We start from the raw sequence: 14,773 nt of genomic DNA, 5'->3' as shown, positions 1-14,773 counted from the left end.
TCCCTGTTTACCTTCTCATGCTTCTCTTGCTTCTTGTATCTGAATGTCAAATTTTCTATTCAACTCTGGTTTTTTCAGCAAGAATGCTTGAAAGTCCTCTATTCCACTGAATGAACATATTTTCCCCTGAAACATGATACTCAGTTTTTCTGGGTAGGTGACTCTTGGTTTTAATCCCAGCTCCTTTGACCTCTGGAATAACATATTCTAAGCCCTTCGATCCCTCAGTGTAGAAGCTTCCAAATCCTGGGTTATCCTGATTGTGTTTCCACAATATTCAAATTGTTTCTTCCTGGCTGCTTCTAATATTCTCTCCTTAATCTGGGAATTCCAGAACCTGGCTATAATATTCCTAGGAGTTTTCTTTTGGGAATCTTTTTCAGCAGGTGATCGGTGGATTCTTTCAACCTCTACTTTGCCCTCTGGTTCTAAAACATCAAGGCAGTTTTCTTTGAGAACTTCCTGGAGGATGATTTCTAGGTTCTTACTTTGATCATGGCTTGCAGGTAGTCCAATAATTTTTAAATTCTCTCTCCTGGATCTATTTTCCAGATCAGTTTTTTTTTTTCCCATGAGATATTTCACATTGCTTCTATTCTTTCATTTGTTTGGATCTGTTTAATAGCATCTTTTTTTGTCATGAAGTCATTAGCTTCCATTCGCTCCAATCTAATTCTGAAGCAACGATTCTCCTCATTGAGCTTTTGAGATTCTTTTCCATCTGGCAAATTCGGCTTTTTAAGGCATTCTTCTCCTCATTGCCTTTTTCAACGTCTTTTGCCATTTGAGTCAGTCTATTTTTTAAGGTATTATTTTCCTCAGTTAGGGTGTTGACTCTCATTTCATAATTTTCTTGCATTAGTCTCATTTCTCTTCCCAATTTTTCCTCCACTTCTCTTATCTGCTTCTTAAGGTCCTCTATGGTCTGTAACCAGCTCGTATTTTCCTTAGAAGCTTTTGGTGCAGGAATTCTGACTTCACTGTCTTCCTCCTGTTCCATGCTTTGCTCCTTTTTGTCCCCAAAATAGGAGTCTAATGTTGGAATCTTCTCTCTGCTTTGTTTCCTTTGCCTGGTCATGTCGCCCCTCAGTCACTTGACCCCTGGGCTTTTTGCCACAGTAGGACTCTGCCACCAGACAGGGGAGCTTTCGTCCCAAACACTGGGGTTTTCTCAGCTGCCGGAGGCATTAGATGGGTGCCCTCTCTGAGGTCTCCACATGCTCTGACAAGATGGACACACACCCCAGGACCTCCACCCTAGACTGCAATCCAGATCTAAGCAGGTTAAAGCAAGAGCGATCACCCCTCAGACAGGTGCTTGGTCCCCCTACACTCTGCAGGCCAGGAGCTGAAGCTGCCACATGGCACTGGCTGGCTGTGCAGGTGTCTCAGTGGCTTATTGCCCTGGGGGCAAAAGCCATGCACTCCCACTTACTCGGTCCCAAAATCTAGACTTTACTGACCTCTCACTTTGTCCTTTGCATCTATGTGTTGATAATTCTGGAAATGGCCACAGCTGCTGCTGATCTGGAGTCCCTCTGCCTGGAGGCTGGTCAGGCCCACCCTGGGGTGTGGGCCTGGGCTTGGCTCCCAGAGTGTTGCGCTGATTCCTGCCAGCCTGCTGGGCTGTCCTCAATGGGAGGTTAGCTTCTCTGTGTCATTTTGTGGGTTCTGAAGGTAGAAGCCGGAGCTGTGGAGAGGTCCTGCTTCTATGCTGCCATCTTGACTCTGCCCCTGGCAATTGTTCTTTTTAAGGAGCTGTTTACTTCAGTGGATTTTTTTCCATTTGTCCAGTTGTATTTCTTTTTTTGTTCTTTCTTTTGTTTTTTGGAGGGCAATTGGGGTTAAGTAACTTGCCTAAGGTCACACGGCTAGTTATGTGTGTGTATGCGTGTGTGTGTGTGTGTGTTAAGTGTCTGAGGCCATATCCGAACTCAGGTCCTTCTGACTTCAGGGCCGGCAATCTACTCACTGCACCACCTAGCTGCCCCCAGTTGTATTTCTTAATGGATTCTTCTCTTTTCTTTTTTAATGTTAATTTATTTTTAGTTATTCACTTCCACAAAGTTTTAATTTTCTCTCCCTTCCTCCAATCCCAAAATGGCATACAATCTGGTATAGGCTTTACATATACATTCTTATTAAACATATTTTCATATTGGTCATGTTGTATAGAAGAATTAGAAAGAATGGGAGGGACCATGAGAAAGAAAAAAAATGATACAAAACAAAAAAAAGAAAATAGTCTGCTTCAGTCTGCACTCAGATTCCACAATTCTTTCTCTGCATGTGGATGGCACCTTCCACAATGAGTCTCCTGGAATAGTTTTAGGTCCGAGCATTGCTGAGAAGGGCCGAGTCCATCAAAGTCAGTCCTCTCACACTGTGGCTGTTATTTTGAATAATGTTCTCCTGGTTCTGCACACCTTATTCAGCATTAGTTCATGTAAGTCTTTCCAGGTTTTTCTGAAAAAAAAAAAAAAATCCAGCTCATTTCTTTTTTTGGGGGGGGGCACGATGGGGGTTGGAGTTGGCATTTTTAATTTTAAATTTATTTATTTATTTACTTTTAGTTTACAACACTCAGTTCCACAAGCTTTTGAGTTCCAAATTTTCTCCCCCTCCTTCTCCTCCTTCTTCCCCCCCATGGCAGCAGGCAATCCAATATAAGTTCTACAAATACCTTCACATTAAACATTAATCAAGGTGTAAAGAAGGATTATAACCAACGCAATTAATGAGAGAGAAGGAACAAAAGAAAACAAAAAAGAGAGAGAATAGTTTGCTCAATATGTATTCAGGCTCTGTAAATCTTTCTCTAAATGTGGCTAGCCCTTTCCATCATTAGTCCTTTGGAGTTGTCTTATAACGTTGCATTGCTCAGATGAGCCCAGTCTATCAAAGTCAGTCATCACAGATATAGTATATCTACAACTGTGTACAATGTTCTCCTGGTTCTGCTCCTCTCACTCAGCATCAGTTCATATAAGTCTTCCCAGGTTATTATGAAGTCTTTCTGCCCCCTCGTTTCTTATAGGACAACAGTATTCCATTATATTCATATACCACAACTTGTTCAGACATTCCCCAGTTGATCGTCATCCCCTCAATTTCCAGTTCTTGGCCACCGCAAAAAGAGCTGTTATGAATATTTTTGTACATGTGGGTCCTTTTCCCATTTTTATGATGTCTTTGAAACATAGGTCTAAAAATGGTATTGCTGGGTCAAAGGGTTTGCACATTTTCATAGCCCTTTGGGCATAGTTCCAAAATGCTCTCCAGTATGGTTGGATCAGTTTACAACTCCACTAACATTAACTCATATTTCAGCTTTCCTATATCTTCTCTGACTTTTATCATTTTCCCATTTTGTCATCCCATTTTGCCAATCTGCTAGGTGGTGATGTGGTACCATGAATTGTTTTCTTCAGTCCATTTTTGTCCTTCCTTTTCCAAGTTCTTGACTCTCTTTTGTATACCTCTCCTTTCTTTTTCCAATTTTTATTCTACCTTTCTTATTTTACTTTTAAAATCCTTTTTGAGCTCTTTCAAGAAGGCTTTTTGCACTTGAAACCAGTTACTATTTCCCTTTGAGGTTTCACATGTGGGCATTATGACATTGTTTTCTTCCAAATTTGTTTTGGTCTTCCCTGACACCACAGTAACTCTCTATGGTCAAAGTTCTCCTTTGCTTCTTGATCATTTTTTTGGTTTATTTTGTGGTTTTTGAAGCTTCCTGGGGCACAGGGGCCTCTGTCCTGTGCTTCTTGTACTGGGGACCAGGGATCTGGTTTGCATACTTTTGTGTGCTGGGGCCTCAGGTGCTGGCAGCTTGCTCACTGTGGTGGATGGCCTGGCCTCGTCACTCCTGTTGTTGCCTCATTTCCACAACTTGCCTGTTGTGCTATGGCTGAAGGACTCAAAGCTGAGCTATTATGCCACTGGTCTACTGAGCAAAGACTGAGGGGCCTCGGCTGCTGATCTGTCCTGTGGCTGAGAACTTCCTTCTGGCTTGCCTGGACACTGTCTGCTCTGGACTGTGCTCCCCTTTTACCCAAATGGCACAGACCTTTGATTAAGTCCTTTTAAGTTATCTTAAGCTGGAAAATTGTTTTGCTCTATATTTTTGTAGATCTGTTGCTTCAGAATCTGTTTAGATGCTTGATTTAACATTGTTTCTGAGGGAAACTGGGGAGAGCTCAGGCAACTTTCTGGCTTCTCTCTACCATCTTGGCTCTACCTCTGAAAAGGCTTAAGAATTCTGATCAGTATAATGACCAACCCCAGTTCCAGAAGACTAATATCAGTCATTGATACCTCTTGGTAGAGAAGTGATAGAATTAAGGTGCACAATTTTATGTATATATACATACATAGATACATACACACACATATACACAAATGTGTGTGTATACACACATATATATTTTAATGTGGTCAATACAGGATTTTTTTTAAAAATAGAGACTTCCAGATTTTATAGACAAATAGGATTATCAGGAGGCTACCAGTTTCAAATAACAGCATGGTCATGTATCTTGCAAGATCCACCACACATATGTATGGTGTGTATACATATTATATTTGATGAGCTATCCTGTTTCAACACTTCCTCATACAAATGTTCTCTGACAAACTTAAACCTGTCTTGTTCTCACAACTTCATCTTCTGAGATGTTCTTTGCCCTCCACTGGGGATCCTAAATTTGTGCTTTTTTTCTGTAATGTGTTTAAGGATCCTTGCCTCATTGGAAGACATCATTTTATTCTTCCGTGTTTTTCTTCAGAAGCAGAGATGAATCCAACAAACACGTCTCAGAAGACACAGCATCCACAGAGTTGCAGTATCTTATCATGTCTTACTACTAGAAAATTGGGGAAAACCCCCAAGGAATAAAATGGAAGGAAACTGTTGTCATGAAGATTTAAGCATGTGTGGTTTTTCATCCTAATTAGTGAAAAATAGCAGTCAGTAAACTTTAATGAAGCAGTGCTAAATGTAGGGCATATAAAGACAGACAAAAGAGTGCCTTTCCTCAAGAAGCTCACAATCTGACTAGGACACAACACGTAAGCAACCAGGAAAAACAAATGTTACATACGGGATAAATATGAAATAATGGAGAGAGACCCCACTAGAATTGAGTCATAATAGTCATTGTAGCTGTGACTTAATGGAATGGTAGCTAAGCCAGGACGTCCAGATAAGGAGGGAGAGCATTCCATTGCTGGGGGATAGCCAGGGAAAATGCCCCTAGCTGAGAGAGATGGACCATCTTCTTGGAGGTAGAGCAAGGTCAGTATCTCTCCAAGGAAAATTTCTGGGATTAAGGTGGGAGAAGACTAGAAAAGTAGGTTAGGAGGGATGCAGAACACAACAGAAAGGAAACCACTGGACTCTGAGAGGGACGCAGTCACACCTGTACCTTAGAAGAATGACTCTGAGGGCTAAGCAGGGAGACTGGGCTCAGGCAGATCAAGCAGTAGGAAAGGGCCATAGTCCAGGTAGCAGGATGGCCATAACATCCCAGAGAGAAGCCAGGTCCCACTGGCTCTTCTTAGATCCAGCCGTGGTCCCTGCCAGGCATAGCCCATCTGCTGCTACTCCAGGCCAGAACGCAGGCCAAGGTTCGGCAGAATGTGCCCCTTCCTTCCACCTTCTGGCTCTGGGGCTATGCTTCCACCTGGGCCCCTGGGTGCCCTGCACTAAGGTTTGCCCCCCTTGAACTGCTGCCCCCAATTTAAAAAAAATTTTACTATACATGTTTTTACAAGGGTTTTTTTTTCAAGTGTGTGTGTGTGTGTGTGTGTGTGCGTGTAAGTGGTGATGGAGTGAGAGATGAAAAAGAAAGAAGCTATTTTTTTTAAAATTTCAATTTTAGAAAAGAAAAGAAAAAAATAAGACAGTTAAGTGACAGATAAATGGGAAAGTAGGAACAGCATCCCAGAGTTCTAAGTTAAAAGCTGTATAACCTTTTAATTAGATTATGCTATAATAATCTGGAACTCTCAACATCCTTCCTTTCAGTTTCTTTTCTATTACTGGTAATTCTTTGGCTTCTGGAATTCTGGGGCCTACTCTCAACTTGGCCACTGGGAATGAATGAGTTTGTGGAAATCATTTGTCACTGCACTTTCCTTAGGGCCTGTTTAGTAGGAAATTGAAAAGAAAAATATTCAGTTTTTCATAGGTTCCTTGCAAAATCATCAAACCACTTGTTTAAAACTCCATTGCCCATCTTCTTTTAGGCAGATTCCATATATGGATCTCATTCTGATGAACTAACTGCCTGAGTCATGAAGAACAATAAAATCTCTAATATTGTGGAAATATAGACCTGTTTAAATCCTTTATAAACTTTTTCCCCCTTAAGGTTTCTTGATCTAGAATTGGCTGAAAGAGTACATAATCTGCTTGCCATATAATTCTTATTTTTTTCCTTTTCTTTTTAAGGCCAGAAGTATTTTTCAAGAGACTTCTGGAAGCTATTGTTTAGTGTTTCTGGTATTAAGTCATCTGTCAATCATAGACTTGGCTGTATCTTAGAGATGTGTTAGTGTCTGCTCAATGCTTTTAAAGAGGTGTACACAGCCAGGTGCTCTAATACTAACGAATCAGTACATAAGTAAAAGAATAATATATTCTGGGGATTGTCAGTGTAGTCTGTGATAAGAATGAATTTGATGACCTTTCCCTAGATGACCTTTGTTCCATTTGTCCAGTAGTATTTCTTTTTTGTTCTTTCTTTTGTTTTTTGGAGGGCAATTGGGGTTAAGTAACTTGCCTAAGGTCACACGGCTAGTTGTGTGTGTGTGTGTGTGTGTGTGTGTGTGTGTATTTGTGTTAAGTGTCTGAGGCCGTATTCGAACTCAGTTCCTTCTGACTTCAGGGCTGGCAATCTACTCACTGCACCACCTAGCTGCCCCCAGTTGTATTTCTTAATAAATTGTTTTCTTTTCTTTTTTTAATGTTAATTTATTTTTAGTTATTCACTTCCATAAAGTTTTAATTTTCTCTCCCTTCCTCCAATCCCTTCTGCTTGCTTCTGCTCTTTTTTTTTTTAAGTTTCTGGAACGATTTTATAATTACCACAGGTTTCCAGTTTTGTTGCCTTGCATCGTGAAGTGTTGCCTTCCCTCTGCTATTCTCACTTAGTGCAATCCAGTAGTGATTTCAAAGTTCTGCTAGTTACATTGATGGCTCAGAGTAGAGCTTCATTGGGAGTAACAGGACTCTTGTGCCAACAAACCCTGTCTGAAAAAAGAGGTCACATTTAGATGGGGTGTGGTGTCCACTGGTTAAATCTTTATAGAACAAGCACAGGGCTAGAACCATGGGGGGGAAAAGAGTAGGATTAATACGGTCATTACTTTTCCATAGTGTTATTAATATCATGCTTTATCATATTCTTCCTAGGCTAATACTGGACAAGGGCATTTGTTTATATGCATGTCTGTGCATAAATACATGAAATATATAATATCATATATTTATACACCTGTAAATCTGGTACTAACGTCAATTAAATGCACATGCCTTAAACAGTATGCAAAATGAGAAAAACAGTTGCTTATAGTTTTTGCATGAGCCAGACTGACATAGTACACTAATAAGAAAGCATCCTTATAACTATAGTCTATGAAAGATTCTTGTGATGATCAAGAATCTTCACCCATAGAATTTGCTTTGTCAAAGTTGGTGTCTTTAGCTGTGATTGGAAGAATATCTTTCTCTTTGTTCTTACAGGATCAAGTCACATAAAAGTCTAAAGCTGTGATTTCATAGATGGAATAAAGGGTTACCAAGCAATTCCTGTATATGAATCACAGAATTATTAAAATTTCTTGAGTTTGAAAGGACATCAGAAGCCACCAAATACAATCCACATCTGAAAAAGGAATATTCCCTAAAACACATGCAACAAATGGCTATTCAGTCTTTGCTATAAGATCCCCAATGAGAGGAAACCCACTCCTTCCTAATGCACCCCATTTCACTTTGAGAAAGCTCTAAATTTTATTAAATTTTTTCCTTATGTTAAGCCTAAATATGCCACATTGTAATTTCTACTGATGGTTCATAACTTCTTTATCTGGGGCCAAAGAGAATGAGTTGAATCTCACACCCACATATACTTGTCAATATTTATTAATTCAGGGGTGTGCTGGAGTCAGCTCATATTATTAAATTTTCGAAGTGATACCTATACTTCATAAACTATTCACAAGAAATGAGAAATAATACACTATCAGAATCCTTTGGTGAGACATAGTCCTAATACCTAAGCCTGGGAGGGATAAAGCACAGAAAACTATAAACTAATATCAGTAACAAACACTGGCTCAAAAATTTTAAACAAAATCCTGTCAAACAGACTATATCAATTTATTAAAGAAATCATTTCTTATGATCAAGTGAGATTTATACCAGGAATGCAAGGATGGTTCAACATTAGGAAAACAATCAACATGATTAATCATATTAAAAACCAAAACATCCAAAACCACATGGTCTCAATTGATGCAGAAAATGCCTCTGACAAAGTACAACATTCTTTTATGATAAAAACTCTATAAACTGTAGACACAGAGGGACGCTTTTTAAAAAATAATGAATCAATTTATTTTTAGTTTTCAACATTCATTTCCACAAGATTTCAAGTTCCAAATTTTCTCCCAATCTCTTCCCTGCCCCCACCCCAAGACTGCATGCATTCTGATTACTCCTCCCAGTCTGCTGTCCCTTCTATCACACACACACACACACACACACACACACACACACACACACACACACACACACCCTTTCTCTCATCCCCTTCCCTTCTATTTTCCTGTAGGGCAAGATAGATTTTTAAGCACCATTGCCTGTAAATCTTATTTCCCAGTTGCATGTAAAAGCAATTTTTAACATTCATTTGTAAAATGTTGAGTTCCACTTTATCTCCCTTCTCCCTTCCCTCCCACCTTCATTGAGAAGGCAAGCAATTCCATATAGGTTATACATGTGTAGTCATGCAAAACACTTCCATATCAGTCATGTTGTAAAAAGTTAACTATATTTCCCTCCATCCTATCCTGCCCCCCCATCAATTCTATTCTCTCCTTTGACCCTGTCCCTCCTCAAGTGTTTGCTTCTGATTACCCCCTCCTCCCATTTGGCCTGCCTTCTATTACCCCTCCCCCACTTTCCTATAGGGTAAGATAGATTTCCATACCCAATTGAGTGTAAATCCAATGAGAGTAAGGTTCACTCTTCCCCTCCACTATAAAAACTTTCTCTTGCCTCTTTTATGTGAAATAATTTACCCCATTCTATTTTTCCCTTTCTCCTTCTCCCAGAACATTCCTTTCTTATATCTTAATTTTATTTTTTAAGTATCATCCCTTCATATTCAACTCAATCTGTGCCCTTTGTGTATGTGTGTGTGTGTGTATGTATGTATGTGTGTATTCCCTCCAACTACCCTAATACTGAGAAAGGTCTCATGAGTTGCAAATACCATCTTTCCATGTATGAATGTGAACAGTTCAACTTTAATAAGTCCCTTATGTTTTCTCTTTCCTGTTTATATTTTCATGCTTCTCTTGAGTCTTGTATTTGAAAGTCAAATTTTCTATTCAGTTCTGGACTTTTCATCAAGAATGCTTGAAAGTCCTCTTTTGCATTGAATATCCATTTTTTTTTTCTCCTGAAGGGTTATACTCAGTTTTGCTGAATAGGTGATTCTTGGTTTTAATCATACCTCCTTTGACCTCTGGAATATCATATTCCAAATCTTCCAATTCCCTAATGAAGAAGATACTAAATCTTGTGCTATCCTGATTATGTTTCGACAATATTTGAATTGTTTCTTTCTGGATGCTTACAATATTTTCTCCTTGACCTGGGAACTCTGGAATTTTGCTACAATATTCCTTTTCCTTTCAGGATCTCTTTCAGGAGGTGATTGGTGAATTCTTTCAGTATCTATTTTCCCCTGTGGTTCTAGATGATAAGGGCAGTTTTCCTTGACAGTTTCTTGAAAAATGATGTCTAGGCTCTTTTTTTTAATCATAACTTTCAGGGAGTTAAATAATTTGTGAATTATCTTTTCTGGATCAGTTTTCTAGATCAATTGTTTTTCCAATGAGATATTTCACATTGCTTTCTATATTTTCATTCTTTGGCTTTTGTTTTATAATTTCTTGATTTTTCATAAAGTAATTTGCTTCATTCTAATTTGTTTTAAAGCAATTGGGGTTAAGTAACTTGCTCAAGGTTACATGGCCAGTTATTTCTGGGTGTGGTGCTAAGTATCTGAGCTCCAATTGGATCCCGAGGTCATCCCAACACTGGGGCTGGTGCTCTTACTCACTGAGCCACCTGGCCACCCCTAAGCAATTGGGGTTAAGTAACTTGCTCAAGGTTACATGGCCAGTTATTTCTGGGTGTGGTGCTAAGTATCTGAGCTCCAATTGGATCCCCAGGTCATCCCAACACTGGGGCTCTTACTCGCTGTGCTACCTGGCTGCCCCTTCATTCTAATTTTTAAGTAATTATTTTCTTCAGTGAGTTTTTGGACCTCTTTTTCCATTTGGTCAATTCTACTTTTTAAGGCATTGTTCTCCTCATTGGCTTTTTTTTTTTGCTTTTTGGGGGAGGGCAATTGGGGTTAAGTGACTTGCCCAAGGTCACATGGCTAGTTTTTGTGTTATGCGTCTGAGGCTGGATTTGAACTCAGGTCCTCCTGATTCCAGGGCCGGTGCTCTATTCACTGTGTTACCTAGTCACCCTGTCATTGTTTTTTCAATCTCTTTTGACATTTGGGTTAGTCTTTTTCCCACTGTCTGCTCATTTTCCCAGTCAATTACTTGACTTTTTAACTCTTTGTTTACATAGTGCCAAGCTTCAGGGGTTTTGTGCAGCTGTTTTCAAAGATATTTCTAGGGGACCTGCAAATGTTCAGTTCTTCCAAGGTTGATGATGAAAGGAGAGGTGATTACTCCTCTCCTGGTCTGTGCTCTGGTCTGTGAGTGACCACACCACTCTTTTCTGCCTTGGAACTGTGAGGAGGACTCCCTATCCACTGCCAACACAAGCTCCACCTTGTAAGCACTCCTCCTCCCCCCTGGACCATCACTCAGGACTGTGATTCAGATTCAAGCACAGGAAAAGCAAGAGAATCCTGCCTCAGTGTGACCAAAGAGATTCCTGAGATTCATCTCTGATCAGTTGCTGGATCCCTCTACCATTTGTGGGCTGAGAATTCTGGAAGCAGTCACTGCTGCTGCTGCCACTGCCATGGCCACTGCCCTGGGGCTGAGGCTGGGGCCAGATCTTACTCCTCTCTCACCCAGGTCAGACAGGCCTTTCCTACTGACTTTCTAAGTTATCTTTGGTGTTTGTGGGTTGAAAAGTCTGGAAATGGCCACAGCTGCCAGTAATTCAGTCCCCTGAGGCCTGCTCCACCCCATCTGTGCTGGCATGGCCCATGCTAGACTGCACTCTTCTCTCAGAGTGGGGCAACAGACCTTTCCTGTTGACCTTCCAGGTTGTCTTGGACTGGAAATTTGTTTCACTTTGTCATTTTGTGGGTTCTGCTGCTCTAGAATTTGTTTAGAGTGATTTTTACAGGTATTTGGAGGGGTTTGGGTAAAGCTCAAGCAAGTCCCTGCTTTTACTCCACCATCCTGACTCCACAGGAACATTTTTCAATATCTTAAAAAGCATCTATCTAACCAAAAGTAAGTATCATATGCAATGGGAATACACTAGAACCTTTTCCAATAAATAAGGGGGTGAATCAAGGATACCCACTCTCTTTACTTTTATTTGATGTAATTCCAGAAATATTAATAATAAAAATAAGACAAAAGAAAATAACTTAAAGAATAAAGATCTGTAAAGGGAGATAAAATTATCTTTGCTGATCATATGATAGTTGACTTAGAAAATCCTAAAGAACCGAATCCTGGAGGAAAAAAAAAGATATTAATTGAGAAAATTATTAGTTGAAGCAAAGTTATGTGCTACAAAATAAAAAACATCAACAGCATTTCTATATAAAAAAAACAAAACTCAGGACGCAATAATGAGAGGGAAATCTCATTTTAAATAATGGCAAAATGCATATAATATCTGGGAACAACCTCTGAAAGTCAATAAAATACTTTATAGATTAGATTTCAAAGTGCTCCTTTGAGAAATACAGAACAACTTAAATAGTTGGATAAATATTCAGTGCTCATGGCTAGACCATGCCAATGTGATAATAATGACAATACTGTCAAAACTAATTTACACTTTCAATGTTATACCCATCAAATCGCCAAAGGTATTCTTTATAAAACTTGACAAAATAATAAGAAAATTCACCTCAAAAGAATTAGAATATCAAGAGAAATGATGAAAAGAAGTAAGGATGAAGGGAATAGCATTTCTAAATCTCAAACTATATTATAAAACAACAATCATAAAAGCCATCTGGTATTGGTTAAAGAATGAATATATCAATGGAACAGACGAGGGAGATTCAGAAACAATAGAATTCAATAGCCCAGAGTTTTATAAAATGGAAAACATAAATTATCTAAGGAAAACTCTGTATCTGATAAAAAAAAATAAAAATAACTGCTTGGAAACTGGAAAGAAGTCTGCCAGAAATTAGACTAACAGCTTACATTCAGTTACTTGAAAACTTTGATGAGGATGCCATCTATGCTGTTATCCAAATCACTGAAATACATATGTACAATGCATTCTAAGTAGATGTGTCCTTATTATTAAAAAAAATACTATAAAAACTAAAAGAGAAACAGAGCATGTATTGTTTTCATCTATGAGCAGGAGATGTATTCTTAAGCAAACAAAAAATAAAGGCAATCACCAAAGATAAAATAATTATTTTGATTACTTGAAAGTGAAAAGTTCCTACACAGACGATATTAATGCATTTAGAAAAGTGGCTGAATGGTAAAAAATATTTGTATCACATTTCTCTGATTAGAGTTTCATATCCAAGATACATGAACAATTAATATATGTGTGTATGTATACATATATTTAAAACTATAGCTACTTCACAAAAGAAAATTGGTCAAAAGGTATAAATAAACAGTTCTCAAAAGAATAAATGAATAGTATTCATAACCATATGAAAAAATACTCCAAATTACTAAATGTAAAAGAAATGCAAAATAAATCAATTGTAAATTTCACCTCATAACCTGCAAATTGGCAAAAATGACAAAAAATATGGCAGCAGTCAATATTGGAGAGGTTTTAAACGGATAGACACACAAATAGATTATTAGTGGAGCTGTGAAGTAATAGCACCATTTTGGAAAGCAATTTGGAATTGTGTGAATAAAGTAACTAAGTTATAAGTAAATAATATAACTAATATAATAATATAAATAATATAAAATAACATAACAAATAAGTAACTTTGAACCAGAGAATCCATTATTTGACTTATACCCCAAGGAAACCATCAATAAGGGAAGAAATCAAAGTAGATGCCCATCAATTTGGGTATGGCTAAACAAATTGTGGTACAGGAGTATAATGGAATATTACTGTGCTATAAGAAATGATGTGGGTGAATGAATACAGAGAAGCATGAAAGGATCTATATGAACTGATGTAAGGTAAGCAAATAGAACCAATGGAATGTGGTTAGTACAACAATGTAAATGGATCTACCAAAAAATGAAAAAAAAAATATAACAAAATCATAAAGATCAAGCAGGACTTAAATGAAAAGCAATGGGAAGGGGCGGAGCCAAGATGGCAGAGTAGAAGCACGACCTTCCCGCGGCTCTTCCACCCTCTCCAATCCATGTAAAAAGGGGACTCTAAACAAACTTTGGAGCTGCAGAACCCACAAAATGACACAGAGAAGCTAACCTCCCGCTGAGGACAGCCCGGCAGGCCGGCAGGAATCGGCCAGCGCAGCGCTCCGGGAGCCCAGCCCAGACCCATGCGGAGCCTTTAGCCCCAGGGCAGGCCTGACCAGCCGCCAGCCAGAGGGACTCCAGATCAGCAGCAGCTGTGGCCGTTTCCAGATTTATCAATACATAGATGCGAAGGACAAGGTGAGAGGCCAGTGCAGTCTGGACTTTGGGACCCAGGAAGTGGGAGTGCGTGGCTTTTACCCCTGGAGCGAGAAACTGCTGAGATGCCAGCACAGCCTGCCAGTGCCATGTGGCGGCTTCAGATCCTGGCCTGCAGAGTGTAGGGGGACCAAGCACCAGTCTGAGGGGTCATCGCTCTTGCTTTAACCTGCTTGGATCTGGATTGCAGTCTAGGGTGGAGGTCCTGGGGTGTGTGTCCAGCTTGCCAGAGCATGTGGAGACCTCAGAGAGGGCACCCATCTAATGCCTCCGGCAGCTGAGAAAACCCCAGCATTTGGGACGAAAACTCCCCTGTCTGGTGGCAGAGTCCTACTGTGGCAAAAAGCCCAAAAGTCAAATAATTGAGTGGCAAAATGAGCAGACAAAGGAAACAAAGCAGACAGAAGATTCCAACATTACACTCCTATTTTGGGGATAAGAAGGAGCAAGGCATGGAACAGGAGGAAAACAGTGAAGTCAGAACTCCTGCACCAAAAGCTTCAAAGGAAAATACAAGCTGGTTACAGGCCATAGAAGACCTTAAGAAGCAGATAAGAGAAGTGGAGGAAAAATTGGGAAGAGAAATGAGAACAATGCAAGAAAATTATGAATTGAGAGTCAACAGCCTGACTGAAGAAAATAATACCTTAAAAAACAGACTGACTCAAATGGCAAA

General features: G+C 39.4%; 1 long non-coding RNA gene across 4 annotated transcripts in view; it reads right to left on the bottom strand.

The window, feature by feature from the left end:
- LOC138165587 (uncharacterized) overlaps positions 1–14,773 on the bottom strand; it is a 116,016-nt gene that overhangs the window by 21,902 nt on the left and 79,341 nt on the right. Inside the window, exons 4-5 of one of the 4 annotated variants that reach the window (XR_011169379.1) lie at positions 7,091–7,255; positions 139–2,466 (exon numbers count right to left, since the gene is read on the bottom strand). This is a non-coding gene — a long non-coding RNA (uncharacterized lncRNA). The other 3 variants (XR_011169380.1, XR_011169381.1, XR_011169382.1) reach the window with 3 other exon arrangements.

Source organism: Petaurus breviceps, unplaced genomic scaffold (assembly GCF_028583685.1).
Source record: "Petaurus breviceps papuanus isolate PSGF00001 unplaced genomic scaffold, PetGlider_PUasm1.0 213, whole genome shotgun sequence".
Lineage (NCBI taxonomy): Eukaryota > Metazoa > Chordata > Mammalia > Diprotodontia > Petauridae > Petaurus > Petaurus breviceps.
The sequence above is the reverse complement of the archived record's forward strand: the minus strand, read 5'-3'. Positions and strand labels throughout refer to the sequence as shown.